Below are 18,959 nucleotides of genomic sequence, written 5' to 3' on the forward strand. Positions count from 1 at the left end.
TATGTGTGTATGTGCACAGGGAGAAGAAGAATGTATTACCATGTTAGAGAAAATGAAGACTGTGTTCCAGATTGCTTTGCTAACCAAAACTTCTGGATCAATACAAAAATGTTCCCAAGTCTTTCAGGGCCTATACCAAAGTTAATAACAAATTCAGTCCCTGTATCCCCAAGGATACTCACCATACATCTACACATCTTTGTCAGCTTCTAGAAGAGGCATATGCACTTTGTTTAATGATAATGCATTGAAGCAGTGTCCATGCAACACATTAGCAGTTAAAAACCTCAGTTTAGGCCGGGCGCGGTGGCTCAAGCCTGTAATCCCAGCACTTTGGGAGGCCGAGACAGGCGGATCACGAGGTCAGGAAATCGAGACCATCCTGGCTAACACAGTGAAACCCCGTCTCTACTAAAAAATACAAAAAAAAAAAAACTAGCCGGGCGAGGTGGCGGGCGCCTGTAGTCCCAGCTACTCGGAGGCTGAGGCAGGAGAATGGCATGAACCCGGCAGGCGGAGCTTGCAGTGAGCCGAGATCCGGCCACTGCACTCGAGCCTGGGCGACAGAGCGAGACTCCGTCTCAAAAAAAAAAAAAAAAAAAAAAAAAAAAAAAAAACCTCAGTTTAAGCATTTAGCCCCCCATGGATTGTGTATCACACCCTTCGTGAATGATCGTGTATGTCATTGGACTATTAGAACATTAGCAAAGCTTGGTATAGTCATATAGAAGGTGTGTTTAAATCTATTTATTTGGCTTTCTGTATTTGGGCTTATTCAGAGAAATAAAGAAGAATCTAAAGTAGTTGATACCGAAACTCAGAGAAAGTCTCAGAATCACCTAGTATCTTTTTCAAAGAAAAATTTACCACTTCTGAAATCCTGATCAGCAGCTAACACTCCTGTCATGAATATCATGCCTCCCTCTCACTGTCATCTGTAAGAATTACCTGTAAGCTGAGTCATGGCTACAGGTGTCCTAGGACATTGAAATAGGTCAAGTTGCATAAAAGTTAAACAGAAATGTATCTTTCTAACACTGACAACATATATTATGTTAATGTTGGAAAATATAAATTAATATCTGTAAAGTGTTGTGTTTGGGGAAAATGCCTAATGGATTTTAAAAGAACAAATACATCTGGCCAGGCGCGGTGGCTCATGCCTGTAATTCCAGAACTTTGGGAGGTAGAGTAGGGCAGATCACTTGAGACCAGGAGTTAGAGACCAGCCTGGCCAACATGGCAAAACCCCATCTCTACTAAAAATCCAAAATATTAGCCAGGCATAGTGACATGTGCCTGTGATCCCAGCTGCTTGGTTGCAGTGAGCCAAGATCACACCACTGTACTCTCGCCTGGGCTACATTGTGAGACTCCATCTCAAAAATAAATAAGCAAACAAATGCATCATTCCTTTGGCAACTCTTCTTCTTTCTCTTAGGGTTTACTAATCCTTTTATGATTAAACATAACTCTTAATAAAAGTAGAGATTTTGTAGGGGTACAGATCAATAACTGTCATACTAGTACAGTTAAAGAATACTGTTTGGACTAGCTGTTCCCATGTGACCAATAGTAATTAGATTGTAATTTCATATCTGCTATGTTTCTTTTAAATAATCATTATTTCTGATTGTTCATGCATGTGGTGAGATGATTCTTCAAGATAGGCAAATGCTTGTCCTCATTTATCTGACATTAGAATTGAGCTGGATGTCCATAGTACAACACTACATTTCGTCACTCATTATTGATGGAAAACTAATGGTGTTTTCACATAGTAATCTGAATTTTACAAACACTGAGGTTGCAGTTCTCTGTTGTATTTAAATTACACTATGATCCAATACTCTGAGAAATTGCATTAAAATGCCTCTGGAAGGGCCATGTATGGTGGGTTGTGCCTGTAATCGCAGCACTTTGGGAGGCCGAGGTGGGTGGATCACCTGAGGTCAGGAGTTTGAGACCAGCCTGACCAACACGGAGACACCCTGTCTCTCCTAAAAATACAAAATTAGCCGGGGGTGGTGGCGCATGCCTGTAATCCCACCTACTCAGGAGGCTGAGGCAGGAGAATCACTCGAACCCGCAAGGCAGAGGTTGTGGTGAGCCGAGATCGCGCCATTGCACTGGTAACAAGAGCAAAACTCTGTCTTAAAAAAAAAAAAAAAAGCCTCTGAATTTCCAGTTGCAATAATGAATGAAAGATTGAAAAGTTTCCAAAATGTTGACACTTGCCATATGTTCATATGTCTACATTTTAATAAAAGGTGCAACTAAAAGACAAATACTTGAAAGTTTATGTGTGTCAAGTGGCAATCTAGAGAAAGGGATAAACTGCAGGAAGAGGTACTTCTGTCAGTGAAATTCCAATATGCCAATCGATTTGAAACGAGTGTTGTTGCATCTTCCTTGTCCAATTTGGAAAGGGGTACTCAAAAGTCTTTACAAACAGCATTTGAAATAGCATGGCTTGGTGTTGATGTGAGAGGCGCTCAGGGGCTGCCAGTTGAGTCACTGACATTTTGGCATATTGCTAGCTATCAAGCCACTAAACTGTCACCATTAGTTTTTAAATAATTCACTTGCAAAGAATTTTAGAGCCTTGAAAATGTTAGCATCCATTCTAGGTTCTAGTCTTTCTGATCAATATAGAGTATTAACTTTTCAATGAAATTGTTTATCAAGCTTTTCATATAAAATTAATTTCCATTTACACTTGAATATATGCAATGAAATGGCATACATAATGGAAACATTTAAGTCTTCTATCATTATAATGAACAAGAACTTTATTATTTCCTTCTCTTAATATCTATTTTGGACAGAATAATACCACACAGTTCTTTGCTCCATACTTCTTGGCTCTTTACTCAGTTTACTCAAATTTATATTTTTCCTTTTTACATGAAAAAGTGAATGAAGGAAAGCTATGTAACAATTTCTTTTGTCTTCTTTTATGGCCATATATAAAAACAAGTTTACTTTTAAAATAATAAAAATTTGGTGGCCAGATGTGGTGGATCATACCTGTAACCCCAGCACTTTGGGAGGCCGAGACAGTTGAATTGTTTGAGGCCAGGAGTTCGAGTCCAGCCTGCATAACATAGACCTCGTGTCTACAAAAATAAAACTTTTGAAAAATTAGCCTGGTGTGGTGGTGTGCACCTGTAGTCCTAGCTACTCAGGAGGATAAGGTGGGAGGATTTCTTGAGCCCAGGAGTTTGAGGCTTCAGTGAGCTATGATCACACCACTGCACTTCTGCCTGGGCAACAGAGCAAGGACTTGTCTCTTAAAAATTAAATAAAATAAAATAATAGTTCCATATTCTTGACCTCCAACTTTTTAATTCCCCTTTTCATAGTTATGCACTATTAGCAGTTTCATATGCAAAGCTGGCTGGTACATGTGGAAGCATTCCAGTGCCCCCCAAATGGTAGCATGCTATGTTATTTAGCACCCTATTTTTAATTAAAATTTTATTTTTGAGATAATTGCAGGTTCATATTCAGTTGCAAGACATAACATAGAGAGATCCCATACCCAGATTTACTCGGTGGTAGCATTTTGTGAAACTGTGGTACAGTATCATAATCGGGATATTGACATTGATACAGTCAAGATACAGAACAATGCCGTCATCTCAAGGGCCCCTCCTATTGTTCTTTTATAGCTACTTCCATCTCTACCCAACTCCAATCGCAAGCCCCTGTCAACTACTAATCTGTCCTTTATATTTATAGCTTTGTTAATTTATTAATGCAATATTAATGAAATCATACTGTATAGAACCTTGTGGAATTGGATTTTTCACTCAGCATAATTCCTTTGAAATCCATCCAAGTGTTGTACATATCCATAGTTCATGCCTTTTTTTTTTTTTTTTTTTTTTTTTTTTGCTGTGTAGTATTCCATGGTATGAACTACCACAATATTTATTCACTTGTTGAAAGGCATCTATATTATTTCCAGTTTGGGGATATTAAAAAGGAAACTTCTATGAACATTCGTATTCAATTTTTGGTGAACATAAGTTTATGTTTCTGGAATAAATGTGCAAGAGTGAATATGGATTGAATGGTAGTTTTGTGCTTAGTTTTATAAGAACGTACCAAACTATTTTTCAAAGTCGCTGTACCATCTGATGTTCCCACCAGCAATGTATGATTTCTCCATATCCTTGCAGCATTTGCGATTGTCACTACTTTTAATTGTAGCCATTCTGGTAGGCATATTGTGATAACTCATTGTGATTTTAATTTGCATTTTCCTAATGGCTAGTGATTAAAATTTTCATGTGTTGATTTGCCATCTCTCTTCTCATCAGTAAAATGTCCATATTTTTGTACATTTTATAATGTAATTATTTATGTTCTCCTCATTGAATTTTGAGAATTCTTTGTATGTTCTAAATATTAATTCTTTTTGGAGATGTAGTTTGCCAATATTTTCTGATTGCCTGTAGGTTATCTTTTCATCCTTCTAACAGGGTCTTTTACAAAGTAGAAGTTTTTAATTATGATAAGGTTCAATTTGTGAATTTTTCCAGTTATGGACTATGCTTTTGGTGTGAAGTCGAAAAATTCTGCCAAATGCTAAGTCCTGAAGATTTTTCCTTGTTTTATTTTTTTTTAAGATTAAAAAATTTGTTAAAAATTCAGTTGCTTTACATTTTACATTTAAGTCTGTTATTTTGAATTAATATTTTTTTGAAAAAATGCTTATTTTCTTTTTATTTGTATGTATGCATTTATTTATTTTAAGTCCCGGGGTACCTGTGCAGGATGTGTAGATTTGTTACATCGGTTAACGTGTGTCATGGTGGTTTGCTGTCCCTAGCATCCCACCAACTAGGTATTAAGTCCAGCACGCATCAGCTATTTTTCCTGATGCTATCCCTCCCCTAGCCCACCTGCCCAGTGCCAGCAGGCCCCAGTGTGTGTTGTTCCCCTCCCTATGTTGATGTGTTCTCATCGTTCAGTTCCTACTTATAAGTGTGAATATGTGGAATTTGGTTTTTGGTTCCTGTGTTAGTTTACTGAGGATACTGGCTTCCAGCTCCATCCATGTTCCTGCAAAGGACATGAGCTCATTCTTCTTTATGGCATTGTAGTATTCCATGGTGTATATGTACCACATTTTCTTTATCCAGTCTATCATTGATGGGCATTTGGGTTGATTCCATGTTTTTGCTATTGTGACTAGTGCTGCAATGAGCATATTCATGCATTTATGTTTATAATGGAATGGTTTATATTCATTTGGGAATATGCCCAGTAATGGGATTGCTGCATCGAATGGTGTTTCTGTTTCTTTATCTTTGAGGAATTGCCACAGTCTTCCACAATGGTTGAACTAATTTACATTCCTACCCACAGTGTAAAAGCATTCCTTTTTTTCTGCAACCTCGCCAGCATCTGTTGTTTCTTGACTTTTTAATAATCGCCATTCTGACTGGTGTGAGATGATATCTCATTTTGGTTTTGATTTGCATTTCTCTAATAATCAGTAATGTTGAACCTTTTTTCCTATGTTTCTTGGGCAGTTAAATGTCTTCTTTTGAGAAGTGTCTGTTCATATCCTTTGACCATTTTTTAATGGAGATTTTTTTTCTCATAAGTTTGTTTAAGTTCCTTGTAGACTCAATATTAGACCTTTGTCAAATGGATAGATTGCAAAACTTTTCTTCCATTCCTTAGGTTGTCTGTTCGCTCTGATGATAGTTTCTTTCACTGTGCAAAATCACTTTAGTTTAATTAGATCCCATTTGTCAATTTTTGCTTTTGTTGCAATTACTTTTGGCATGTTCATCATGAAGTCTTAATTTTGAATTAGTATTTATTGCAGGACTGATGTTTATTTAGGTTAAGGCTTAGTTTTATGGGGATGGATGTCCAATTGTCCCAGAACTATTTGTTGAAAAGGCTATGCTTCCTCCATTGAATTACTTTTGCATCTTTATTCAAAAACCATTGAGCATATTTTTGTGGGTTAATTTCTATGTTATTTATTCCATACTTTTTTCTATCCCTCTGCCAATACCAATCTCTATTGATTAGTATAGCTATCTGGTGGCAAAAATATCAACTAGAGTGAGTTCTCCTACTTTATATGTCTTTTTAAATATTGTGTTTAGCTATTGTAGGGCCTATTATTTTCCATGTACATTTTAGCATAAGTTTGTCTATGTCCACAAAAATCCTTACTAGAATTTTTTATTGCAATTTCATTAAGCCTATGGATCAATTTGGGGAGAATAGATATCTTTACCATTTTGGGTCTCACTATCTGTGAATACAGTTTGTGCCTCCATTTATTTAGGATTTCCTCCTTTGATTTCTTTCATCAGCATACAAATCCTGCAAACATTTTGTTAAAATTTTAGCTAAGTATTTCATTTCCTTTGGAATGTTTGTAAATGATATCTTCTGTTTAATTTTGGTTTCAACATGTACATTGTTAGTATGTGAAAATGTGATTGATTTTTGTGTGTTAACATTTTAAAAACATATTTTTTTCAAATGACATATTTGTAATGTGTTATATATAGTATGTAGTTCATTTGCCCAAGTCTTGATTTTTCCTTTCAGGACTATGTAACTCTTTTTTCTCATTGAAAGAACATATTAAGTAAGTGTCTATCAAAAAGTATTTAAAGAAAATCCATTTATTCACTCATTCTATACTAATGCTGGGAGTAAAAACATTTAAAGAAAAGCTTTTACTTTCAAGTAGTTTACCTAAGAGAAAATAAATGTGTAATAAATTGCTGTAGATACTATGAAAATAGTTTAGAATTCAGTGGAATTCTGCCAAGATAGAGTAGCCCAGTTACTCTTAAGTCTTCCTTCTTACAACTAAAAAGTCTGTATGTGACGGCAAACAAGCACAAGAAGTCTCTGAAAGATGGAAGAAATACCTCTGAGAAACAGACCTCAGAACTTGAAGAATGACATGGCAACATGTCATGTTCTCACTATCCCGTCTGCTCTTCACAGATTAATGCATGAATTCTTATCATTTTTTCACTTTGTTCCTTCATTTGAAATTCAATATTTTCGTTGCCTACCTGAATAATACGTATTTATTTCTTTAAGAAAATCGAGTTTATGTTTACTTTCTTTCTATCTTTCCTATAATTGCTTCAAAAACAATTGTTTCTTCTACCTATTTTGGAGGGAAAACACTCTAAAACTTAGTGCCTTGAAACAATAACCATTTTATTTGCACATGATTCTGCAATGTGGGCTGGACTCAGCTAGGTGGTTCTTCCTGTGATCTTGCCTGTGGTCACTTGTGTCTGGAGTCCACTGCAATACAGGGTTTGCTGAGCCTGTTTCTCTATTATTTCTGAGGGCCTCTCTCTCCATGTACTTTTTCCATTTATCTTTCTATCAAGTGACTTTTTACATGGCAACTCAGAACGTGTAACTACTTATCAAGCATCTCCTTGAGTCATGCTTACTGAGCCAAGTTTTGAGATAATACAGGAGAAGACTTTACAAGGACTTTGAGGTGTGGTTCATTGGTTGGGCCACCAAAGTAACAGTCTAAGAGTCAGCCTTTTGACCCTTAATACTGTAATTCATGTCCTTATAAATGCAAAATATTGTGACCCCATTCCTAAAACCTCCAAAGTCATGTCTTTCGGTGGCATCAGGATTAGGTTAGAAGTCAATGATCTTATTATCCAAGTCAGCTCTGAGTGTGAATGAGGTTCTTCATGCTTAGTTCCCTGAATAGAACTGCTCCGGAATGGCTGCTCTTCATCCAATACTCTGTGAACTAAAAAGTTATATAATTTGGCCCTTCCATAGCCAACATAAATCGTGAGACAGGGATAACATAACTAAACTAAATATCCCCATTTGAAATGAGGGCTGGGGATAGGAGATACAGAGTAGTCACTGGCCCATGACAATTCTAAAATTCAGCTGGATACACGGCACCGGTTTCTTTTTTATTTCCCCAAGGAGAGTCAATATACTTTATTTTTTATTTTTTTATTATACTTTAAGTTCTGGGATACATGTGTAGAATATTCAGGTTTGTTACATAGGTATACATGTGCCACGGTGGTTTGCTGCACCCATCAATTTGTCTTCTACATTAGGTATTTCTCCTAATGCTATCCCTCCCCTAGCCCCCTACCCCCCAACAGACCCCGGTGTGTGATGTTCCCCTTCATGTGTCCAGGTGTTCTTATTGTTCAACTCCCACTTCTTAATTAGGGTTCAGTTCTGCTTACTGGAAGTGGTTCTCTGAGATTCTTGGATGCGTGCTCTTCCTTTCCAGATAAAATTAATGGCCCAGGCATCTTTGCAATTTGAACTTTATCCCTTTTAGTGTAAGGTAGTATGGTTCCTTAAAATGTTGTGAAGCTTCCTAGTATTAAGTCGTAATCTACTTCATGAAGCAGAAGCCATACCCATAAATATCTTCAGGAAAGAGGCCCCTCTACTTTGCTGTTCAAGTCAGGATGCTGGAGGACAATGTACCAAAGATTCTTAAATGAATTTTGTCTAGCTAGTGTTAGGGTATGCCTCATAGACCCTCCCAGCTAAGAATCTTGGAGTCTGCCTCATAGACTTTCTTAGCTTCTTTCTCTGGATGACGGAGTATGCATTGTATACCAAACATATTACCACAGACGTTTTTTCTCCTAAGGATCAATATGAGGTGTTTGTCAACGAGAAAGCACTCAATACATATTTATTGAAAAAAATAATGAGTGACTGAGGTTAGTGTTCCTTAGAATACCTTGTGGAAAACACTGCTATAGACAAAATTACACAATTTTCTGATTCCTGTCATTTTCCATGAGAAAATAAAATAATCATTTTTCTTATGACATCTCTTGTCTGAAACTAACACAAATTATGAATGGCTTGTCCTAAATCATAATTTCTGGTATTTCAGATGACAATTATCTGTCTTTGGACAGAATATACCTTTACTGTCACCTGATGGAAATAAAAACTAATAAAATGTTAGATCTGATAGACCCACACAAGTAACTGCTACAACTGTAGCATAAACAATTTAAGTAATTTTTTAAAATCTCTATAATATAGTATACTTTTAATATTTATGATTTTTATGTAATTATTATTTCAAAATCAAGTCATTCTTGAATCAAAGGATATATAATGTCAGCATTATTTTAGACAGCCTTAAACAGTCATGCCCTAAGGAGTCTTCATAATTTGTTCAGGACAATCAAAGTCCATATAAATGTTTTATATCCTACCCAGTAATTCTAATGATCACGTGCATATGTGTTCCAAGGATCTAGTGCAGTTTCACAATCTCGGTTTCCTAATTTTTAAACTATCTCTCTTAATTGAAACCATAGTATACCCTTGAGAATATCAGCTATAATTTAGAGATTATAAAAAATGCAATTAAACCTACATAAGCCAGTCCTTTAAAAAAAAAAAAAAGTCATATACAAGTGAAAGTCTTTAAAATAAGATTTCAAGTCCGGATGTAGAGTCTCTTATGGATAATGTATTTAAATCGTAAACCTGTACATCAGGCACTTTCTGTAGTTCTTTTGGTAGAGACAACTTTCTTGCCATAATAGTTTTCAATGAGATTTTTCAGTTGAATAACTCTGACGATTCTTGGGGATGGCATTGAAGTTTAAGCCATATTTCTATGTCTGAGACATGAAGGCATTTTCTAATGGATCAAACTATTTTTAACAGAGCAATAATTAGCCAAATTGCTATATTTCTGGGTTGTGTTCTTTTCAAAAACAACAAATTCAATTGATGGAAGTAAAAGCCAAGAACTGTGTGAATTGTCTATTTGATTTACCGATTTTTTTAACCATCTAGGAGATACATGTCTTCAACAAAACAGCCTTTTTTTTTTTTTTTTTTTTTTTTTTTTAACTAAGAAGGTGAAAGAAATTCTTCTGGAGTGATGATAGGGTAGTTTCTTAGACCACTGGATTAAGAAAAGCTTTGTCTAATCTCACCAAGTCCAATAGGAGAGACAGCTTAGAGAACACTTTGAAATCAATTGTGTCATGTTCAAGGCAGACAGAGACTTATGAATTTTCTTCAAAAATTATCAAATTAATATGGAGTAGATAGGCTACTGAAAAAGATACATTTGTAAAACAATTAGGTGCATAAAGTCCAATTTGAGATTTTATGTAGTCTTTTTATTTTTTCCATTTTAGGTCAAATGATTCACTATAGGCCCTTTTCAACCATGAATATAACATGTATATTTATCATATTTCACGAACATTACTAAAAATCTAGGACATGACATAGTTGGTAATTATAATAAGGGAATTTTAAAAATTACAAACAACATATGCCAGGCAAACAAGTCACTTATAACCCAATAGGACTTTATTGGTGGCTATACGGGGTTATTACTGTAATTATTACTCTTTGTTCTTTATTTGTAAAAAAAAAAAAAAAAAAAAAAAAAAAATGTTAACTGCTAATATTGATGCATTTAGTGAAGAGAAATTGAATAGGCTTCATAAACTAGTAGCTGCTGATCTGCAAAATTTGGGATAAGTGATAAAGTAATCACTTATTTGAGATCAGTGAAACAGAATAGGAAGTTAAGATTATTCAAGGGTCTTTCTAAATCTAATTTTGTGTATGGTCATAAAGCAAAAAAATGAATAAAAATCTCATTGAATGTAGAGAAGACAAAAAGGGGCTGGTTAAAGAACCTGTGAAGGACTTGTGATTTGAACAGTAGTTTGAAGACTAAACTCATGGCTAGGGAAAGTGTAATTGGGAAAGATTTCTGTTAGAAAGGTTTCAGGAGGACTACAACAAGAAAAATTAAATAATGAACGAAAACAGGAGTTGGCAGACTTTTTCTTTAAAGAGTAAAATTGTACACTTTGGAAGGCCGAGGTGGGCGGATCACGAGTTCGGGAGATCAAGACCATCCTGGCGAACACGGTAAAACCCCGTCTCTACTAAAAATACAAAAAATTAGCTGGGTGTGATGGCAGGTGCCTGTTGTCCCAGCTACTCAGGAGGCTGAGGCTTAGGAGAATGACGTGAACCTGGGAGTCAGAGCTTGCAGTGAGTTGAGATCGCACCACTGCACTCCAGCCTGGGCAACAGAGTGAGACTCTGTCTCCAAAACATAAATAAATAAAATAAAGTAAAATTGCAAAAAGTTTTAGATTTTTCAAGCCATGTAGTCTCTATTACAACTACTCAACTATATTGTAATAGCCAGGCAATATCCATACACAAGATATAAATGAGTGGACATGGCTGTGTTTCAATAAAAGTTTATTTATAAAAACAGGTGGTGGGACGGATGTGGGCTGTGGGTCATAGTTTGCTGACCCCTGATCTAGAAAATGCCTTGCAATGGCAAACAGCAATGCCAACAGTAGCAAGTGTTGTTATTAACAAAGAAAAAGCCACGATATATTCCTGATAAAGCAAATAGATCAGTGTTGTTAGAAAATCGGCTTTCTGTAGTTGATAGAAGGATGACAGTAAATAATGGTAAAAAATGCTAAACGCCAAGAAATATCTAGCAGGGAATGGAAAACTGAAAGCAGTTTTCCTGGAAGTACCTTACAGCAATTCTATGAAACTAGAGAAATTGGAAAATGGAAAACAGACAAATAGTTTTTACGATAAATGAGGCATAAGACAACGGGGGCCTATGTTTAGAGTATTAATGGTAGAAATGGCAAAGAAAATAAAACAGATTCAAGGTCCTTTTTGGAAGAAAAAATCCATGAGAGATGACACTTGATTGGATATATTTTGAGCTTCATTGGATGTTACTATGGGAAATAAGTAAAAGAGACAGCAAGAAGCCTATGTTAATGCTTTTCAATACAAACCTAAACATTTTTACCAAAAGAACTCAAGCTCTGAGAAATAAAATTGCCTACACTTTAAGCTATTAGATGGGGAAACATGTAAATGAAGTTACCCCATCACTGGTCTCCCATAGAGCATTTGAATAAACGAAGGAGTTTGGGGGTACTTTCTAGGTTCTCTGATGGTCTGCTTATTAGCCTTTCCCTTAGATCATCTTAAGGGCAAAGGTGTAACTTTGCATCTTTGCATCCCTTGTTACACATATATGATCACTGAGATCTGAACAGAGTAAAATCTTTTGATTAGTTGTCGCAGTTTGGGAGTGGCTTTGTGCATAACAAGAATCTTAGAAATAACAGTGGCTTAAACAGGAGAGAACTTTGTCAAGAAAAAGTCCAAATGCAAGCATTTCAGAGTGGATATATTGGCTGCCTAATTGTCTAGGCCTCAGGATTCTGTCTTCTATAGGGTATAGTCTTCATCCTTATTTTCCCAAGATGAAACTCTGTCCATCATATCTATCCTATTATAAGCTGACAAAGCACATGATCTTTCCCACCTTTAAGAACAAGTCCCAGAGATTACTTATGTCACTTCTACTTACATTCATAGGCCAGAACTTGTTCACATAATTACACCAAGCTGCAGTGATGGCTTGGGTATGTAGTTTTTGTTAGTAAAACCCATGTGCCTGATAAAAATACTACTATTTTTAAGGATTTAAAATTGATTTCCCTAAGAGAAAAGCCTAAGACCAGGATTCTTGTGCAAGTGAGCTATGAAGAGAGTGTTCTCAGAAAAAACCTGCAGGGAAGAAGCCAGGCAGAGATGTGTTTTCAAGTCTAGCTTCAGCCTGTTCCCACAGGGAGCTGTGGTGCATAAATTGCATCACAGAGTTTAATCCCACATTGAAGCAAGCCTGGACGTCACAGGTATCTCTATCCAAGTGGTTCTTGTCATACCAAGGTGATTATCAAGAAAAGGGTGCAGGCATGAACCTTGACCAGCTAGTACCCACAGCAGCTAGAGGATGAGTACAACTGGTGAAGAAATTCTGGGTGGGATGCCAAAAGCATTTGCTACACTGAAAAAGGAGGACAGATATTGAGGGTAAATTAGTAGCCATTTTTGTAAGAGCCAAAAGTATCCCTTCACACATACTGAGATTACTCAATATCCTATTTTTGTTTTGTATGTGGTAAGTATTCTATCAGTATTTGTAGAATGAGTAATGTATATTTCTGGACAACCTTGTATTTTTTTTTAAATTTCCACAGCCATCCTTTACCATTTTTGAAAGTATTAAGATATGTTAATACTCTAAATACCACCATACCTACCCCCAATACATATACAAGCATCCTGCCCTCAACAGCTGTTTCCTCTACTCAGATTCCAAGTAATACTCACAACCAATTGTGGGATTACCTCACTGTCATTCTGAAGAATTAGCTGGCAAATTTCCTGCATTTTCAAATATTTTAAGTTCTGGTTTCCAGAAAAATTCTCATTGCCTTGGAAATAATAGCTAGCCAGCTATGATTAGAATACATATAACCTGCTTATATTCACCTTCTTTAAATCTTTGGTGAAGAATAGTTATGGCTTTTCTCATCAATTGGCTTTGGCCTACATTTGTGTTGATTTTACAGTGACATTTCTGACTTTCAGGCAAGTATCCATTGAGTAACTGTTTTATTATACGGAATCTGAGGTTATAAAATAAAGACTTAAATGAGCCTTTCACTGATTTCATTATATCTCACAATTATAGATCTGGATCTATCAATTTTCTCTCATGAAGGTCATAAAAGATTGTTTTGTAAGAGCCATGACTATGGAGTGAATGAGTCAAATTTGAAGTGTGGTCCAATGGTTTCAGGAAAATGTTTTATATTATTCCAAACCCAAAAAAGAAAGAAAGAATAAAGCATGATTTCAAAGCAATATCACATCAGGTTGGATTAGAGTTCATATTACAGAAAAGTGGCTTAAGATAGTTTATTCTCGGCCGGGCGCGGTGGCTCAAGCCTGTAATCCCAGCACTTTGGGAGGCCGAGACGGGCGGATCACAAGGTCAGGAGATCGAGACCATCCTGGCTAACACGGCGAAACCCCGTCTCTACTAAAAACACAAAAAATTAGCCGGGCGAGGTGGCGGCGCCTGTGGTCCCAGCTACTCGGGAGGCTGAGGCAGGAGAATGGCGGGAACCCGGGAGGCGGAGCTTGCAGTGCGCTGAGATCTGGCCACTGCACTCCAGCCTGGGCGACAGAGCAAGACTCCGTCTCAAAAAAAAAAAAAAAAGATAGTTTATTCTCTCACGCAAAGTAGTTATAAGGTAGGCATTCCTGGACTTTTATGATAATTTCAACGTTTTGCATGACTTAGGCTCCAAAGTGTTATTCTCTGCTATTCTCAGCATGTGGCTTCCATTCCCAGTGTCACTATGTGCTCCTAATACAACTGAAGAACTGAATTTTTAATGTTATTTAATTTTAAATAGCCACATGTGGATCTTAGTCTTTGTTTTGAGATAGTCGTTACAAGCTGTTTGTGGCTATTGTTTTAGAATAGAAACTCTTCTGGATAGCTCTTATTTAGCCTGGAATCATGTAACGTAAACATGGAAAAGATTTTAGATTTCACTGTAGGGGTTGCTTAGATTTACAGATAAACAACGGAGGAGGTCCAAAGAAGTTAAGTATTGATTTTCTAGAAATTCAAAGCGAATGTTTAGAAATACTGAAAATCAAGCTGGATCTTTTGATTCCTTAATCAGTGCACTCATAAAAAATAATTTATTAAAAATATTTTGTAATTGAATATGCTAATAATTCAGGTAGATCTTCCTTTATTGACTTCAAAAAAGTTAGATTTTAACACAATTATTTTTTCGATCCATTCATTTCCAATGGCTAATTAATTGAAGAATGATTGCAGCAATCTGACAACAAATTTTTACCCCATCTACTCTAGATATTGAGGTTTAGGCTGTGTTTCTGTTCTTGACTCTATAAACCAATCTATTAAATGATAAGCTAACAATTAATTTACATTAAAACAAGACTACTATTTCTGTTACTGTAGAAGTTTTAGAATTAGTTGTATGTAAGTTAATGTGATTAAATTGGCTAGGAATATTTGATGTCATATCTATTTAATTTATTCTATTAGATTATTAAGTACCTATTCTATACCAGCCATTAGTCTAGCTGTTGGGAGCACAGCAATGAATTAAACCACAGTAGAATTAAGCTAGAGTAGAACACGTCTCTTCTGGAAGTTTATTCTAGAAAAGAGCCTTTCAAACAGTAATTACTTGTATCCTAACTTTTATGAAGAAAAAGAAAAAGGTGCCTTAAGATCAGGCAACAGGCTGGCTTAGCCCACTTGGTAAATAGTCTCTCCCTCAAAGGCTCAACCTCTTCAAACTGAAATCTGAGTACTTCTGGGGTTCCACAAAAGTTCCATAAACTGTGCTCAAAAAAATAATTTGAAGGAAATTCATCTCCAGAACCTCAACTTTCACTTGTACTCTTGTCTAAAATTGCCTGAAAACTCAGAATAGCATTTCCTCCACCTTACAAAAGAAAGGCACACCTTTCTTCCTTCCCAATTGGTAGCATGATGCATTTAGGGTGCCAAACAAAGGGATAGTCTAAAATATTACTTTGAAAACTCAAGGCCCCTTAAACTCAGAGATCTTCTCCTGCCTGTGTTTCAGAAATTTTTGATAAGTTTGATGCTTAATGAAAGTAGATATATTCCTAATTCAGAACAGTCAAAGCAGTATGTAGTGGTGATACTGAATTGTTTCAATGTAATTGGAATGTTTTATAGGACTATCATTTTTTCATGATGCATTTGATAAAACTCAGGAACACATTTTACTTGTGATGGTTAATACTGAGTATCAACTTGATTGGATTGAAGGATGCAAAGTAATTGATCCTGGGGTATCTGTGAGGGTGTTTCCAAAGGAGATTAACATTTGAGCCGGTGGGCTAGGAAAGGCAGACCCACCCTTAATCTGGGTGGGCACCATCTAATCAGCTGCCAGCACAGCTAGAGTTTACAGCAGGCAGGAAAAAAAAAACGTGAAAAGACTAGACTGGCCTAGCCTCCCAGCCTACATCTTTCTCCCGTGCTGGACCCTTCCTGACCTCAAATATTGGACTCCAAGTTCTTCAGTTTTGGGACTCAGACTGAGTCTCCTTGCTCCTCAGCTTGCAGACAGCCTATTGGGGGACCTTGGAATCATGTGACTTAATACTTAATAAATTCCTATATATATATATATCTCCCCTATTCTGTCCCTCTAGAGAACCCTGGCTAATACATTTGTTTTCTTTCATATTTGATGTGCATTATCCAGAAAAAACACATGTAAAGCCTATTTCATTAAATCATGTTATGTACTATGTATTCCACTTAGTTAATTCTCATCATATTCCATTTATACAATGTATAGTATTTTCTCTCTCCTATTAACAAATAGCTAAAATTATTTAAATACACAAAATAGATGTCTCCTTTAAATAATAGGTTTTTATAAGTCATTTAAGGTAAATGTGACACAAAAAAGCTTGCAAACCCCTTTTCAGGGTTTCTCAAATTATAATTACATGTCTAATTAGATTTAATAAGGTCACTAAGGTGCTAGTGAATAAAACTATCAGATTCCTATATCCTACCACTTACTATTGAATCAGAAATCTGATGGATCAGCATGCATACCGATGATTCTTATCCACATTAAGTTTGTGAATTTATATCCAAGTGATAACGGTTACTATGGTTTGGATGTTTGTTTACCCAAACCTCATGTTGAAATTTGATCCCAGAGTTTTAGGTCAGGTGTTAGTAATGTGAGTTTGAGTAATTCGGGTATATCCTTCGTGAAAAGATTAATAGCCTACTTCAGCAGTGAATGAGTTCTTGCTCTCTTAGTTTCCAGGAGAGCTGGTGCTTTCAAAGAGCCCTGCACATCCACCTTTTTTGTCTTACTTCTGCTCTCATAATGTGATCTCTGCTCTCATTTGCCTTCCAGTATAAGTGGAAGCAGCCTGAGTTCCTCAACAAAAGCAGATACTAGTGCCATGCTTTTTGTATAGCCTTGAAAATTGTAAAGTAAATAAATACCATTTCTTTACAAACTAGCTAACCTCAAGTAGTTCTTTATAGCAACACAAAAAAATGGACTAAGACAATGATCCTTTTAAGAGAGTTATATCCCATATTAATTCAAAGTCAACATGGTGTTTGATATAATCTTGTTGTAATAGTCTCTTGATGATAGACATCCAGCACCTAACACAGTGCCTAGCACATGTTGGAGTGTCAAGAGTTAATGACTGAAAGTGAATGGAACAAAGGTATATATCTCCTCCCAAAACATCAGGAGATTGAATATAAAGGACACATCTTCCTTCTAAAATGTGACAGATGCACTCTACAGTTAATGTTTGAGGGTTTTTTAAATGCAACCTATTTACCTCTTAGGCTAAATTGAATTTACAAATGGAATTATTGGTAATGAAGATATAGCAGGGTGCCTTCCAGATTCCTCTGCTCTGATCTTCAAATGAATAAGCACTGCAGATTAGCCAACCTTCTGAAAAGTTCTTAATTACGGAAACCAATCGTGTGCAGAATAACAGCCTGTGTGTTAACCTTGTTGACACAGTGTATAAATCTCATGTAGATAGCTTGTACAAAAGAATAAAAATGTTGTTCTAGTTTCTAAAGTGGTGTTTCCAAGGAATTATACTTCTAATGAAAATTGCTGCCATTGGATGTCTGTTCAAAGCTTTGGCTTACAAAGTAGAGATTTGAAAATATCAACCTTGCTTGATCTCTGAATGTTGTTTTCATTAATTAGGTGAATATGACAGTTCTCTCTTTACCCTAATCGGCCCCCTGGAGGAAATCACATTTTTGTTTGTCTAAACAGTACTTAATGACTACTCTAAAATTAGAGTTTCAGACCTTTAACTCTAGAGTGCAAAGCTCGACGTCCTTGACTCTGACGTTTATCATGAATATTAATTTCTGATCTTAAAGTCAAGCCATGATATTTTTATATATTATCATACATTTCCCTTGACAATTTTTGTAATTGCCACAATTTCCTCATCAGTAAGAGTTGTTTGTGGCTCCCCTGGTCTAAGGAGGCTATAACTTTGGCAGCTTTGAATTCCCTCTTTTGTTTCAATGTGGAACCATCTACTTGTTTACTCTGAGCAGTAACTAGATCTCAGATCTTAAAAGAACTATTGTTTTGATTGGTGCCTTTACACAGCAGAAGACTCGATATACTTTTTGTCATTACATGTTTTCATTGTTACCTTTGGGTTGACTTTCCTGTTAGGGGAGATTTATGTCCATCTTCAGATACTTTTCCTGCTAGTCACATAAAAATGTTATTTTCTGCCACATAGCTACCGTTTTCTTTAAAATTGATTTATTAGTAGTGTTTGATTATCAAATATCAGACTGTAAATATTCACATTGTGTATAAGTATCCAACATTAACATTATTTAGACAATATTCATGGAGATATATATATGTGTGTGTGTGTATATATATATATATATATAAAAACACATACTTTTTAATAAATGTAATTCAACTGAAATGTTATCTTCCGTTTGTACTTTCAACAAAGATTTATTCAACATCGACTACACATCAGGCCTGGATGATTTTCTGCACACAGGAATAAAAATAGACAAGACACAAATTGGCCTGAAGATGCCACAGTCAACCAAGAAAACAGACAGATTCATAAAAAATTATCTGTATGGCAAATGTTGTTAGAAATATGGTGACAAAGAACTATTGCAACCAGAGAGACTCAGGGATGGATACACAGAAAAAAGGTCTTTGAGGCTACACGAGATACATCTTTCTTCACAGAGAAATTGAAAGGGCATTTTATTTTATACAGTAGGAGTGGCCCGCCATGGTGATTTAGGAAAAGAGCTTCAGAAGGGAAACGCAACAGATACATGTGGCTGGAGTGAAAAGTACAAAGTGGTGCATGGGAAGAAACAGAAGCTAGAAAGGAAACTTTTGGATAGATTTGGGAAGTACCCAAGAACAGAATCTCAGGTTCAGGTG

The 18,959-nt window shown here is 36.0% G+C and overlaps 1 protein-coding gene across 1 annotated transcript in view; it reads left to right on the forward strand.

Annotated features, from left to right (window-relative positions):
* The window catches only part of IL1RAPL1 (interleukin 1 receptor accessory protein like 1), a 1,418,294-nt gene that overhangs the window by 716,662 nt on the left and 682,673 nt on the right, over positions 1-18,959 (forward strand). The window lies entirely within an intron of this gene.

This window comes from Macaca fascicularis, chromosome X (genome assembly GCF_037993035.2).
Source record: "Macaca fascicularis isolate 582-1 chromosome X, T2T-MFA8v1.1".
Classification (NCBI taxonomy): domain Eukaryota; kingdom Metazoa; phylum Chordata; class Mammalia; order Primates; family Cercopithecidae; genus Macaca; species Macaca fascicularis.